The sequence below is a fragment of the Anabas testudineus genome, chromosome 5, assembly GCF_900324465.2.
Source record: "Anabas testudineus chromosome 5, fAnaTes1.2, whole genome shotgun sequence".
Classification (NCBI taxonomy): Eukaryota; Metazoa; Chordata; class Actinopteri; order Anabantiformes; family Anabantidae; genus Anabas; species Anabas testudineus.
In genome coordinates this window covers 9,691,775-9,706,611 of record NC_046614.1, presented here as the reverse complement: position 1 = coordinate 9,706,611, position 14,837 = coordinate 9,691,775, and the positions used below count along the sequence as shown (strand labels likewise).

Below are 14,837 nucleotides of genomic sequence, written 5' to 3'. Positions count from 1 at the left end.
ACGTTATCAAGAGTGCACTCGGTTTATTTGGCCTAAGTGTATATCCAGATGTGTACTTGAACTCGAACTCTGCACATTCACCAGTCATATTTCATTTCATTCAAGTCTTCCTGCCTCAAGTGAACTGGCCATTGTCCAACACTGCATTGAGGAAAGCAAACGAGAAGGGTATTTGCACATGTTTAGGGTTCGGGGGCACAAAGGAAAGAAAGAATGAAGAAGTGGTTAGGAGAGTTGGACTTTTGTGGCCAAGGCGTTTGGGTCAGGTACATCAATCTGTCAGACGTTTTTTGTAGGTGCAGAGGAGAGAGAAAGGATTTTGATCCATTTAAGAAATTCAAAGGCACCGTAAATATGTTAGAGCGACATTACCTTTCACCACAGTGATTTAAAAATATGGCAGAAATGGCGCAATATGGGGCCTGATGCTAGACATACAACAATACAGCAGACAGGAAGGCAGACGATAACTGGAAGTGAAGCATCCTATCGACAAGCAAAAACCATAGAAACTGACAGATCATTTGATACCGTTTTCGTGTGTCAATGTGGCTGACACCTAAAACCAATAAACATGATGTGTTTCAGTACAAAACAAAAGACAGATACAGCATGTAAGGAGACACCTCACTCCCTTTGGGGTCGAAGGGTCAGTGGGAGGGAGAGAAGTATGTGGAAATTTACTGAACTCATCAGCCTGGATGATTGCAGCTCAAATTATTACTCAACATTACTCACATAATTCCTGTAAGTGTAATAGTGTGAGTAATGTCTTCAATGTCTACAACAGCACCTCCAGCAAAGACGGTGCATTGGCTTCAATGAAGCCAACATCAGACACAACCTTATGAGATCTAACTTTCAGCAATGCAACAAAACATCCTTAAGCAAATCCCCGCACGCAGGCTGCACCCGAGTGCCACTGAGCCACCCTCGAGTCTGAGACAGACGGCCAAGACCCAGGCAATCATGTCTGTGAAGGCGTTACAGGTCGACAGGATTCCTATGAAGAAGAAAAGACTCCCATGCTCTTATTACCGCAGGTCAAGCAAGACTTACACACAGCAGAACATGGAAAAGCAGGCAGGGAGTTAATAAGATTAGATTCATTTACAGAACAAGATAATACTGCATTTTAAGCCAAGTGGTTTCAGTTCTGTTGCCGTTCTTGCCAGCTCAGTACTGAGTTCATCATAACAGCGCTATTAGTTCATGGGAACAGCTTTGTGCTTTCATGTCTCCTATGCGAGACAGAGAATGGCAGAGAGATACAGACGTTTTGGAGGCATGATTATTTGTACAGTTCATAATACAGGTGCAGGAAAACAGGATGACAAGCCTCTTGTAAAAGCAAATTACACGCTTCTTGATCTGTGCAGTTCTCTCATGTCATTGGAATCTTGCCTTGCAAGGTAGCGCAAGGAAGTCCGGCTACGTCAGATAAATCTTTGTTTAAACAGCTGACTTCATGCCTCTCTGACTGTATGTCAGTACTGAAGATGACTTGGTCTTTAAGATTGTCTCATATTTTAAAACTTTTACTGTTTTACTAAAACTGAAAGGTGCAACAGGAAGTACCAGTTAGAGCAGAACAGTGTTACCAGAAGCCTATGTGTGTTTTCTGCGGAAATCAGACAATCCCTGGAGGAGTGGGACAGTGGTGGCGGCGGCGGTGAGGCCTAAAATAATCTGCAAACACTCTCACATACATGTACGAAAACATGATTACCAAACAACCCAGCACCCCTGACAGAGAGGAAATGATCAGGAAGTAAGTCTTACTTCTCATCTAAACAGAAAAGAAACACCTGTGGTTTATGCGCTTTGACTCCGAGAGTACAGTGAAGACCAAAACTGAAGCACCCATAAATGAAGTGTCTAATTTCTACTGACTTTGAATCACACTAAATGTCCTCTCAGAGACTTGTATTCACTCCTGCACGTTTATTGTGCATTATTACACTAACTAAACAGTTAAGGTTTTTACCACACGGACCCTAAATCGTTTCAAAAGCAGATGATCATATTAACAAGAGTTTACTATAAGAGAGCATTTACCGTACATTACACTGTACATCAACTTTACTCTAAAAATAATAGATACATATTTTAAGGCTGAAAAGAAAGAGTTGTGATAGGATAAAATCTTCAACATTTTAAAAATACGCTGAAGTGTACCTAGATAAGATCAGTGTGCGTGCTTCTGTTGCTCTCATTTGAACGTTGTGGTGCTAAAAATAGGCAGGAGACGAACTTCTGGTTTCTGTAATAGCATATTTGTTTCACAATCATCATCCTCTTTCTGTCGGCCTTCTGCAGTAACACAATGAGGCACTGACACACACACACACACACACACACACACACACACACACACACATACACTGTATGCACACGCTTGATCACATGTATGAGGTTATGCACACACGCACACACACACACACACACACACACACACACACACACACACACACATGCACACACACAGAGAAACAGTGACTTCCTGTTTCTAAAGTTAGCCTGCACCATAACATCCTCTTGGTTCATTTAGGCAAGCAGAAGCTGCTATTTTGGTTGCATGGCTTCACTGGCTCATTGCTGCAGCTTGAGAGAGTTACGGTCTTATGGCAGTATTTATATCCACACTGTGGATAAAAATGTGCTTTGTTTATTGTTTGACTGGAGTGAGCTCCATAGTGGTATTGGAAGGAGTTATGTCTGCAGCACTCAGGTTAAGCCCTCGGTACTATCTGTGTACATAAACTCAGACAGCAGCCTTGAGGTTTATGCCTGGTTAGATGAGCAACAAAGCAGAAAGAGCAAGAGTTCAGAATCAAAAAGTCGCAAAATTAAACAAATGATTTTGCTCTAGTTAGATGTCAAACACGCGAGCTTGTGCTGCGTGTCATTTTATTATGTTTATAATCAGGCAGACGCTAGCCTCTATTAATAAATGCAGCAGATTCCCCTGCCACCTATCTCTCTACTCCACCGTATACTTCATCCATCCTCTGTCCTTACGTTTATAGGAATCCACAGCTGTTGGGGGCATTCTGTCCCTCTGCTTCCGAGCAGCTGGAGTATCAATCTCCTTATGTGTAGATCTATATGTGTGTGTGTGTGTGTGTGTGCTGTTGTGTATTTATCCTCCACACGCCAAGATATTAATAGGGTGCAGTTGTTTCTTTTGAGTGTACACAGCAGGTCTTTGTGTTTGCATAAGTGAGATCTGCCTGTGTGACAGTTGAGGGTACATGTGCATCAGTGCTGGCGTGTGTTGGTGCCAGTGTATTAATAGTGCCCATCTGTTTCACTTGAAAGAACACTGTGGCTCTTTGTGCAAGTTTCGGTATATGAGACCAAGCCGGCTATTTTTAGTGTCACCTGTCCGCAAACACTTGTGTTGCTCTGTGTAGTGCAGGTGCACATGTTTGAGGACACAGAGTTTGTGCATGGCGGCTTCTGGACATATTAATAGCATCAACAGCATAATACAGTAAAATCACTCCTACAGCAAATGGATACATGCGATTGAATTAGTATCAGCTAAAGTAAAGCTGTTTAAGTTTACGCTAAAAAGTGTGTGAAAGTTACCACTAACCCTAAAAAGAAAATCCTCGCTTACTGAACTAAATGTAAAACGAACGCTGATCAGCCACAGTTTTAAAACCACCCGGTGGTGTATTGTTGTGGCTGCGTGTATTTCTATTTTTGAGTGTCAACACAGTAGCAGCACCAGATTCCAAGTAGTCTTTTCTTTCTTTCTCTCACAGTCACTCATCAGTACTGTTTTGTAGTGTCCCTGGCACTCTCTTTAGCCAGAAGGTCAGAGGTCAGACAGTTACAAGACTTCTCTTGATGTTCTGTCCCTGAGGCGGCACGGGAAAAAGGTGAGGGGTCGCCAGCTTGCTGTAGAGCTGTGTGCATGAGAAAGTCTCACAAGCTATCATGCCCTGTGATTCTCCAGCTTGATTTCTCACAGCCGAAACAGACCGGCAATTGTTGAATTGGTGTTTTTATGTATCCTGTGGGCTCCAAAGGAGTCTTTTTAGTAGGGAGAAAACAGAACTAAATTTGGCCCAGGATACTGTCATATGGTTGGCATGAGACTGAATGGGTCTTGCCTGAAGACAGGAAAAACAGAAACTGCTAAGAAGGTTGAGACGGATGCCTCCACGATCTGACAGGTGCTTATTGTTCCCAATAGGCAGAGCAACGCAGTACTTTAGCACTAATACACACCTTGATTCAGACATACCGCGCACAAATGATCAACGTTAATACAGCCCTGTGGGCAAATTATGCAAAATACAGATAGGAGCTACCATTTGATCTGGCGACAACACCAGCTGACTTCCTTTTTGTGCTTCAAAAGAAACAGTGGCTAATCATCCGAGCATGGACTGGTACATGTGAGTGATCTATGTACCGCATCTCCACCCACAAACATCCACCTCTCCCTGAAGTTATTAGATCTCACCTGAGGGAATATGCTGCCGCCCACACACAGATGTGTATAGATTTATTTTAAACACATAAAAATCCACAAAACACCTGGCGAAAGCATGTGACTAAAAAAAAAAGCTTCTTATGCCCACTTCCGACTCTAGGTCACTGCAGTGTCTGCAGTACTGCAACTAAAAAACCTATAAATGCACTCTATTAGGCTATTAGACTGGTTTTACTGCTGGTTTGATAAAGGTACCGTCTTCATTTGGACTTGTTGAACTGATTTCATTAATACGCTCACTCTCTCTGGCAAACAAACTCTCTCGCGTGATTCACAACCAGAGCAATTGTCCTGTCGCTGTTTTTTTTTGAGGAGCAGAGTATCAGTAGTCAGCTGAGTTGATCTTAAATCAGGAAGAGGAAATGTGATCTGGGGCTCTGGCCGGTCCAGAACACTGTCCCTATTGTCAGTGCACTGCTGTGGCTCAAACTGGGAAAACACTGGGGACTTTTAAAGGTTATCTGTCCTGGGAAAAGGTTAATAAATATTCACTTTCACAAATTGCCTGTGACCCAAAGGAATACTCAAAATGGATACCTGATCACTCACAATGTGGCTAAGGTGAAAGTTGTACATGTGGCTCAATAGTAATAATAAAGAAATCAATGGAGAAGCAAAGCCAACAAGCTTCAATCAGTGTTTCCTCAAATGAGATCAAAATACCGAACTGATACACTGGAAATTGGTGATTAATCAACCTTCTGTGGAAGATCCCTTACTGGTTATCTTAGTCATCCATGCAGTACAAAAACTGAAAATAAAACAATCCACTGAACTTTTCATGTCCTGACCCAGAACAGTAAAGGACAGTAAATAAGCTGTGTAAATCATAATTATTAAATTCATCATATTATTATCATTACTATTTTAATAATTAATTCTTTAATTTGAATAGATCACCCTGGGATATGGAAAACTATAATGAGAATTATAATTTAAGAAATAATAAGGAGCATAATTAAAAAGACTTTATGTTGCAGCTCTTCTAGAAGTCACCTACTACTTGCACGTCTCTCTCTCTCCGTTTCCCTAAAGCACTGGTTCCCAAACCTGGTCTGCAAGGCCCACTGCCCTGTTTGTTTTCCAACTATCTCTGCCTTCTGCCGATTGCCTGGAAGAGAAATGATCAGGACAGCTGGAAAACAAGCAGGAGACTGGGTCTTCAGGATCAGGTTTGGGAAACAAAGTTCTTAAGAGATCATTCTTTGATTCTTCATCATGTAGTTATTTTAATACTACTAACGAAGATGTATCAGAGCCTCTTGTTTCACTCTGGGGAGTGGGTGTAATGTTTGGAGAGAAATAAGCAAGAATATACAAGATCATCTTTTGCTTAGGTCACACTGATCAGTGAGAAAAAGCCATGGGCAGCTTTCTTTATACACCAGAAACAGGCTCTATGTCTTTAAAATCACAGAGACAGTGTCTGAACACAGGTTTAAGTATAACCTACAATATATTTCAACTTCGTACTAAATATTGTACCTTTGTTTCAATTATTTGAGCTAGTAATGTATTAGTAACAATCACACAATAAAGTGTTAAAAATCATGAGCTCATGATGCACCTGGCATCTGACTAAAACAATGGCAATCTGAGGACAGTAAAAATACATATAGCAGGTTTTAATAATGAGCAGATGATCAGCGGTAACTGTACGTTCTAATTATTATTTGGACAGTGGGATTTAAAAACAAACTCCAATGCAGCAGAGGATACCACAGCAACTGTAAAGTCTGACTGACATCAGAAACAGACTTCACATCAGATGATGGTTGAGGGGAAAGGATGTCCGAGAAAAACAATTTCCTCGGCTCCTCTCTCCTCACATCTTTTCCTTTCTGTGCATCTTGAGCAGTGGAGACTAAGACGCAAGGAAAAGATGCAAGTGAGGGGTAAAATGGATGCAAGTAAGAGAACTGGGACCCAGTATGTGACAAATGACATTTTGAGTGGATCTCTGAGAAAATACTTATAATAATCATGATCATGATCATTTTACGTGTTTTCTGTACCTGTGAATCTCTCCTAGATGGTTACCCTCACCAGCGTGCAAAGTGAAACTTAGCTGCATACCTCAAGAGCGAGCCAAAACAATGGAGGCTGCTAGCAGACACATCTGATACAGCAGTCCGCTCTACACAACTGTACCTAACTGTGCAACTAGTTAGGCCAGAGCGTGACTCACAGCTGATGGCAGCCGTAAGAGAAGAGACGTGACTTTAGCATGTAGAATGTAGAAAAACCCCAAAGACAGTTTCCACATCTGCAGCGTAAGTGGGAAATATTTAACCAACTATGCATGTGCTATATTGGTGCTAAACGTTGTAACCATATAAGGCCTGTTGTGTGTGTATGAAAGTGACAAACCCACAGAGTGTCACAACCTGAGAAGCAGAGGGGCCTTTGTAATCAACAGTTTGGTAAAATGACACTAATCACGTAGATTAGAGGGTCGGTGATTGTGAAAGACACAAACACACACACATATTGTGTGTCTACCTCTGTGCAAATACTGCGTACAGGCAGGCGTTTGACAATCACTGCTGTCCATCACACATACACAGAGATGACGAGATGAAGGAGCTCAGGAGCGATGAAGAGATCTAAATCGCAACAGAGACGGGGGCCGAGGCGTGTAGGAGGTGGCCCACATGAAACTAATGTAACTGTATCCTCACAACATCACCGAGGCTATGACCTCATACGGAGCAGGGAGGGAACCAACCTGGACACAGGAGAACATTATTCCATGACGGCTGCTGTGTGTGTGTGTGTTTTCATTTTCTAGACACTGAGGGGACCTGGGTGGGAGCTCAGCACTTTAACGACTTCTGTCACATCACAGCCCATACACACACACACACACACACACACACACACACACACACACACACACACACACACACACACACACACAGAGCTACCCGCCCGTCAAACAAGCCAACATTTGTTGCCTGGTAGTGAATGAGTCAAACTTTTCAATGACGTTATGGGTAGAAGTACATCCAGCAGGAAATGTGAGCTCACAATAAGGCTCTTAAAACCATAATTACTCAATTATTTGCCCTATTTAACACTTTAAATAGGTGATGTTGCCTGTCAGTTTAGGATACGTCCATTAGATGAACAGGCAATGGTGTTTATTCATTTATGCTGCAGCATCCAAGGCTGACCTCACTACTATTGTTTGTTTTCTGATACTAAAGTGATGGAAACTTGCTTGAAAATACCTGTCAGGTGCGCTTTTACACCTGCCTAGTTTGAACACAGGCCAGGACAGTGTTTCTAGCGTAAAATGGTCATTTAGATGGCACTTTCAAACACTTTTGCCTTATAATATTTCACCTGACCGGAGCTCTTGTGTGCCTGCAAAGGAAGACAAGTCAAATGTAGGTGTGCGTGTGTGAAAGAGGCTCAAAGTGTGAGTCGCATCGACTAGTTGTTCCACGGTGCGTGTCAGCAAACAAACAGCGCCTACCTTTTCAGAGGTCAAGTTCAAAAGCGACACATTTCCACTTTTCAAGCCGCACTCGCAAGTCAGACAAAAAAAAAAAAAAAAAAAAAACAACCCCTCCGTCCAACAGTCTCCCGTCTTCATGTGAGCGTAACTTTGACTGCACGGCTCGTTGGTCTGTCACCGCTGGAGACGCACACCGATCCAAAGAGCGCACGGATAATACCGACGCCACAGGAAGAGAGACGCCACAGAGAGCTGCTCTCCGCTCGGTGTCTGCTGCTCACTGAGCGTCTGTCGGCGGTGAAGACGTCGATAAGCGCCGCCGCTCTCGTTTGTTGCGTGTGTGCGCGCTGCTGGTGCGGTGGCTCCACCTGCTGCACCCAGCTGGGTAAGGATGCGCAGCGCGTCCGCCGTGTGGCGTAAGGACAGTTTTGGTCGGTCCTCGTCTTCTGAAGGTTTGTTTTAGATGAGATGAAGTGTGTTTGTGTGTGTGTGTGTCTGTGATTTTTTTTTTTACCATTTGGTGTGTGCAACTCTTCTGCCACCCAGGGGTCCTGTGCGCCACGCCCACCCGGATGCTCTTTGCCAGTGTACAGTGTCTTAGAGGTGTGTGTGTGTGTGTGTGTTTTACACATAAATAAAACTATTAAAATACTCTTTCCACGTCAGTTTGAAAACAGAGCTCAACAAAGTCATTTGAATTAATGATAATAATAACAGCAAGTATGTAAGTGATTGCATCCTGTACAGTAACTCACCTAAATGATCACTGGTGCAGCCAACTGGTTGGTTTAATTCAGTGAAGATCGCCTGAGTTCAGTGAATGTGTTTTAGTGATTGTAGTATAAATACACGTGTATCTGGCACTAACACTGGTGGACCAGGATCCTCCCTGAAGACAAATAGCAATAACCAATAACACACGATCGGTGACTTTAATGTTGTGGTGGACGAGGTCACAATGTACTGTATGTTCTGACACCTGTGGACCCTGTCCAGCATTACGTTGTGCTCATGCTGTCCCCTGTCCACCACTACGTTAAACACAACACATGGATGTGTTTTGACTGACCAGTGTGTGTTGATATGTCACTCGAACACGTCAACAAGTAATTTTCACACGAGGAGTCAGTACAGGTAGTAAACAAGTAAAGAAACTATAGGATACTGATTAAAAGCAGAATTAGGATTTCATGCAGTGTGTTTTGTTGTAAGTGTAGTTTAAAAGTAAGAAATATAAATAAAACTGGACCAACTACAACTTAAAAATACAATTCACAAAAGAAAGTGTGTCCACACAGACACAAACATTATGTAGTGTATCTATGCTATTTAAGAATAAGCTCGGTGGAGAGGCCACAAAATACAGTGTTTTTTTAATCCACTTTGGAACATGTTGTCTGTTTCATGCAGCTGTACTGCACCCAGTATTTTAGACAGTAAGTTCAACTTTATCGAGTTCTTGAAATAAAGACAGAGACATTTTTAATTGTGCTGTCTGGTCTCAAACCATCTCTCACGGTTTTATCCTGCTTGATCAAATTCATTCTTTACCAGTGCAAAAGTCAATGAACCAATCTGGGTCACACCAACTAATAAAAGACTGTGAGCCGAGCCAGTGTTTCATGTGACCCAGGCCAGGCCTGATCCCATGAGTAAGTAGGTTTGTTTTTCACTTAAATTATGTACCTAAGGGGAAATTATGACCTGAGCCAAGAAAAAAAAAACTGCTCTCAGTCTAATTCCAACAACAGTAGGTCTTTTCCCTTGTGCTCTTGGCAAGCCATCCCCGAGTCACGGGACTGAACTGAATGATTTAAGATACCTACGAGCGAAGTGAATTTCGCAGCACAGCTTCCATTTTGAGCAGCACATGTTTGAGGCACATCTTTTTCTTTTTGCAGATGTAGAGACTCTCTGGCAGCTGTTGCTACTTAAGTTATATTTTCCCTGAAATGAACTCATTTATTAGGAGTTTTGCTAATAGGGCACACAGCTGATTCTCAACTAATTACATAAATTATATCAAAACCAGAAAGGTTTGTGCTTCTGCTAACATATCGACATCAGATGGCAACAGAGTTCACTTTCCCCCTCAAGCTATTTCTATATTGCCTGCTGATGCAGGTCAGCGCCGCTGCTGAGTGGCATGTGAGGGTTTGGATCTGCATGTGGGTGTGTCAGCCTACCTGTGTGTGTGTTTGCCTGACTGGATCATAGTGAGTGGGACAATTCTTAGACCCTACAAATAAAAAAAAAACAACATATATGAGTTAAAAAAAAAAGCCAGAACAGCAAAGAACCGAAAAAAGCCACATATGGCGTACAAGCGTAGGACTCCAAGGTGGACTTTTTTGGCTGGTAGGGCTCACTGCTCTCTTCCAGTTACAGGAAGCCCGTAGGAATGAGAGGAATGCAGTCAAGCAATACGGTGATGGAGGGAGCAGCAGTTGCAGGGCAGATTGCCAAAAAGAACGGAAAAAAAACAAAAAACGAGGGAGTCAAGAGAAGATAGCGGGAGTGAGAAAGTCATTAGAGAGTGCAAAGGGCTGGGGTGTGACTAATTAGGCAAAAGCCAACACTGGCAAGTCTCCGGCTGTGTACACACACAGTCATATACCAAAACAATGCCCAGCGACAGCTTGTCTGTACTTGTACTGTGACGAGGACTTTGAAGGAGCCGTCGACAGAAAAGTATATTGGTGCAACTCATGGAATGTGTGGAGTTATCAGTCGGTTTTCCTGGTGATGGGTGGAGGCTGGGGGTCCACAAACAAGAATTAGTTTTTTACTATTCAGGGGTCACACATTCATACACGCAGCCTGTTTTCTGCTTGCTTTAAGTTTGTTTCTGCTACTGTTTTGTTTCTGGTCTTTGTGGTCATGGTAAACCAGCTTCATCTATATAATGCAAGATGACAAAGGTGTCCTAGAAGGCTTTACGACATTGGTGTTAGAATTAGAAGTGGTAGTAAATTGTCATCTTGCTACAACACACACAGAGGCAAGGCAGTTTCACTTCCCGTGTAAAATAGAGGTTGTGGAAAAGCATAGTTTGAGCACGTCCACTGCACGTCTTCAGGTAGGCCCCGCGTAGCTCTAGCAAGCAGCTGTGTGGTGACTTTGAACTGAGAAGCCACTGGAGGCTGCTTGCAGCGGTGGGTAGCCTCTAAAGCCTTTCCATTCCCAACAGCAAAGCAAAGTCAACCCACAGAGGGGAGAGATAGCGCTCAGCGCTCGGCGAGTTTCTCTGGAAACTGACAGAGATGCTGGAAAGCATAGCTTTACGACGCCTTCACACTCCTGTGTGCACACGTGTGGAAAAAGAGTTCAGACGAGAGTGTACACCTTTGAAATGTTCTGCGACTTTGCTTTTAAATATTTCACAAACTGAAGAAACATAAATCTGCTGTAAACATATTAAATACTTCTCATAATGACTGTTATTTAATAGGGAAATTAATTTTATAGTATCGATGTCCATTACTTAATAATAATTAATCTAAATGGAAACACACTCATGGCAATTACTGTGCCTTATAAACACATTAAGACCCAAATGAAAATATACAGAGAGTATAGAGGGCATAGAAAAGAAAAATACTTTTCACAGCTGCTGTACAGTAGTTTCTGAAAGTTAAACTGCTTCCTCTATGAAAACATATTTATGATGTTATTTCCCTTTACAATTACTCATACTAGTGCTATTGTAGCCTGTATCATAACCTTGCAGTAAAAAACTTTTCCTCAAGGGGGTGACACTAAAATAAATGACTGCATCTATTGTTTGTTATCGACAGAAAATACATAAGCAGCCTGTGCAGATGTAACTTGAACAGCCACACAGTAGCGTGGGGGTGGGGGGCACTCATTAGTTTCATGTCCATCTCAAACACTCATCTCAAGATCCTTCTTCATCTCGTTACAGTGCTCACTTGACCTCAGCGCGCCCGATCCTGCTGCCATGGAGAACCCTCTTCAGGCCAGAGGGGACTTAATGGGAGGTGATGTGTTTTCTAATGGCATACTGTTCTTTCTAAAGACAAGTGATCAATTATTTAAGGTGTGAAACTTTTGGTTTGCAATTTTTCAAGTCGGTCTTAATTTGTACACTGACAAAGGTTTTTCATGCTGTAGTCAATACTGTAGGCACAGATCACTTCCTGAAGCCCTTTCAGTGGCATGCTCAGTATCCACAGTCACAAAAAATGAGTTCATTTATCTAAAGCTAATATAATGTGTTTATTAAATCATGTGTATATTGTCTTCACAGTCTTTTTGCTGTGAAATTTCTTTTACCCATCATCAGCAAAAAGGAGCTTTTGCACTAAAAAGCTGCTACTTTGGAAAGTTACAGTTTAGTGTGACTCATTATTTTGTCCTCAGATAATCTTTTTAATACATTTTACACAGATGGAGGACTGTGGACTTTGGCCTCCATCACTTACGTAGGAAGCATATTTTGGAGGGATCTCTTAATCTCTGTATTAACAGGAGGCCTGATTAGAGCCAGTAAAACCTGTTTCAGTGCTCATGTGGGATCCTGACTGTTGTTTTAAGACCGACTTGAAAAACTGTGAACCAGTATTTTAAGTACTGGACACAGGACAAGTGCTGCAAATTTGTGACTAAAACACAGAACGCAGTTTTTCATCATCATAGTTGACACCCACTTGGCTTGATTTAGACACCCGTGCTGTGACTCCTTCTCACTGAGTCAGTGACCCTGAAAGAGGGAGACTTATGTCCCCTGAGGGCCACTTCCAGCTGACTGTGGCCTCTTAACCTGCTGCCTCGTGACCTTTTCAAACTAAACAAATCCAGAGTCTGATGATTTATCACAATGACAGACATACAAACTATCAGGCGCTCTATTAAGTTTGACTGATTCCATACTTTGCACAGGATTCTTCTTTGTTCTCCCCTAATTAGATAAAGTTAAATAAAATACGGCTTCAGTTATTATCTCTTATTCAATTAATCATCCACCTTTCCCCACAAGTCCCCAGAGTGACATGAGAAAATGTCTTGTTTTGTTTGACCAGTTGCTGAATATTGTCAATATAGTTTACTAATGTTTTTGCTGCAGCTCTGTTTTTAAATCTTTGAACAACAATGTACGAACCAGAGGTTCAGTTGAGCAATCAAGCGGAAATGTTGAATACCTTGAATTTACTAAATCACAGTTGTAACTTTGTATTTATTAAACTCTTTACTTTAAAATCTATCACTGCGGGGGGTGGGTGGGGGGGGGGGGGGGTAGGCCAAATAAAACCATACTGTCATCATTATACCCCTATTATTTTTGGAGAGGACACAGAGCAGTTAAAGCCTGATTTATAGCTCGACAAACCACGTAGACAAGCCTCTAAAAATGGAGCAGCATGGGAGAGTAAAAATAGAGCGTAAGTTTAGTGTTTTGAACAAGAGAGCGAGCCGAGCCTGAGGGCAGCAGTTCATCTCATGCAGCGAGATTTGTTTAGCCTGCTATGCAAAAAAACAAAAAAAAAAAAACACAAGGGAGGGTGAACGACTAAATCTGCTACACACCGCTTAACTAACTTTGTTTGGTTTTGTTTCGCCTACTTTCTAATAATGTGGTTTGATGCCTGTGGAAGTGAAGATGCGATGGACGAGGCTGGTCCACGATTTCCAAAGTAACGTGTCTTTAGGCAAAGCGCACGCACACACGAGCAAAATCTGACATCTCAACACATTTTCAGTGTTCGCTCCTTGTAGTGTCCCTGCTGAAATGCTTGAGTACGGAAGACAGGCGCTGTTGTGACAGCCACTTAATTAACTCTCACTGCGGCAAGCGAGCCTCCTTTTCTGGATAAATCATCTTCCTCTTCTCTCTCTCTCTCTGTCTCTGCTCGTCTCCTTCATTATAGTGAGCGACTGTTGTTGTGTGTCTCTTCATTCTTTGCACCCTTAATGCTTTTCGTGGACAGACTGGCTCTCTGGGGTGGGTGGGTCTGTTTCCAATTTTCTTCCTCTCCCCGTCCTGAGAAACAACACTTCCCAAACCAAACAAATATTAAAAAAAATAAAATAAAGAAAGAAGGAAAACTAAAAGTAGGTATAATTACTATTCCTCAGCTTTCCCTCTAAACATTCACTCATGACAAGTGTAGCTGCTTCTCTGAATCCAGCACAAACCCAAACTTCACAGCTGAAGTCAACCAACGCTGACCGACCATCTGACCATCTAGTAAAAGTGAAGCTGAACCGAAGCAACAACTGGAACAAGACACTTCGTTCTGAGCAAAACCGTGTCAGCATCTGCAGCTAGTATCCTCTCTTCAGAGAATTTACAACAGACAGGCAGACATACCTTCCTGCTAATGCACAGTGGCTGCAGTGTAGACATGCAGCTGCTACACACTTTTTCACAGACAGATAGACGTTTGGACCAAATATGTCACATCTCCTACCAGTTTTCCGGTGTTGACAACAAGGGAGAGATCCCTCCGTGCGCCCACAGCAGTCCAGTCAATCACGGAGGCAGCGGACGAACAGGCTGTGAGGCTTGGGGAGAAGATAGATCCTGCTTTGACAGGGGAGTGGTGCTGCAGCGCTGGAGCCCGGCTGTGCACTGGCAGAAAGCTCCACAGTCAGCTGCTTGACACAACAGGCTCTCTCTGACTTGACTGTGTCTTTCACTTCCTCTCATGTGAGCTTAACTATCTCTCCTATCTCTCTCTCTCTCTCTCTCTTCTTTTTTTCACTTACCCACTCTCTCGCAATCTCTCTTTCTGAGAAGACACAGTTGCTCTGCCCCATCAGTGCCCCCCCCCCCCCCCTCCCTGCACCAGAAGCTCTGGGGCGGGAGGGAAGGAGGGATGTGTGTCTGCTGCAAGGGTGTAT

General features: G+C 42.7%; 1 protein-coding gene across 4 annotated transcripts in view; it reads right to left on the bottom strand.

Annotated features, from left to right (window-relative positions):
• Positions 1–14,630, bottom strand: part of LOC113153725 (histone deacetylase 7-like) — a 35,291-nt gene extending 20,661 nt beyond the window's left edge. For 2 of the 4 annotated variants that reach the window (XM_026347470.1, XM_026347474.1), the window contains exon 1: positions 7,992–8,271. The gene's annotated coding sequence lies outside the window, so the exon portion shown is untranslated. Of the gene's footprint in view, positions 1–7,991; positions 8,272–14,404 lie in introns of those variants that run through there. The other 2 variants (XM_026347471.1, XM_026347472.1) reach the window with 2 other exon arrangements.
• Between the last annotated feature and the right edge of the window lie 207 nt (positions 14,631–14,837).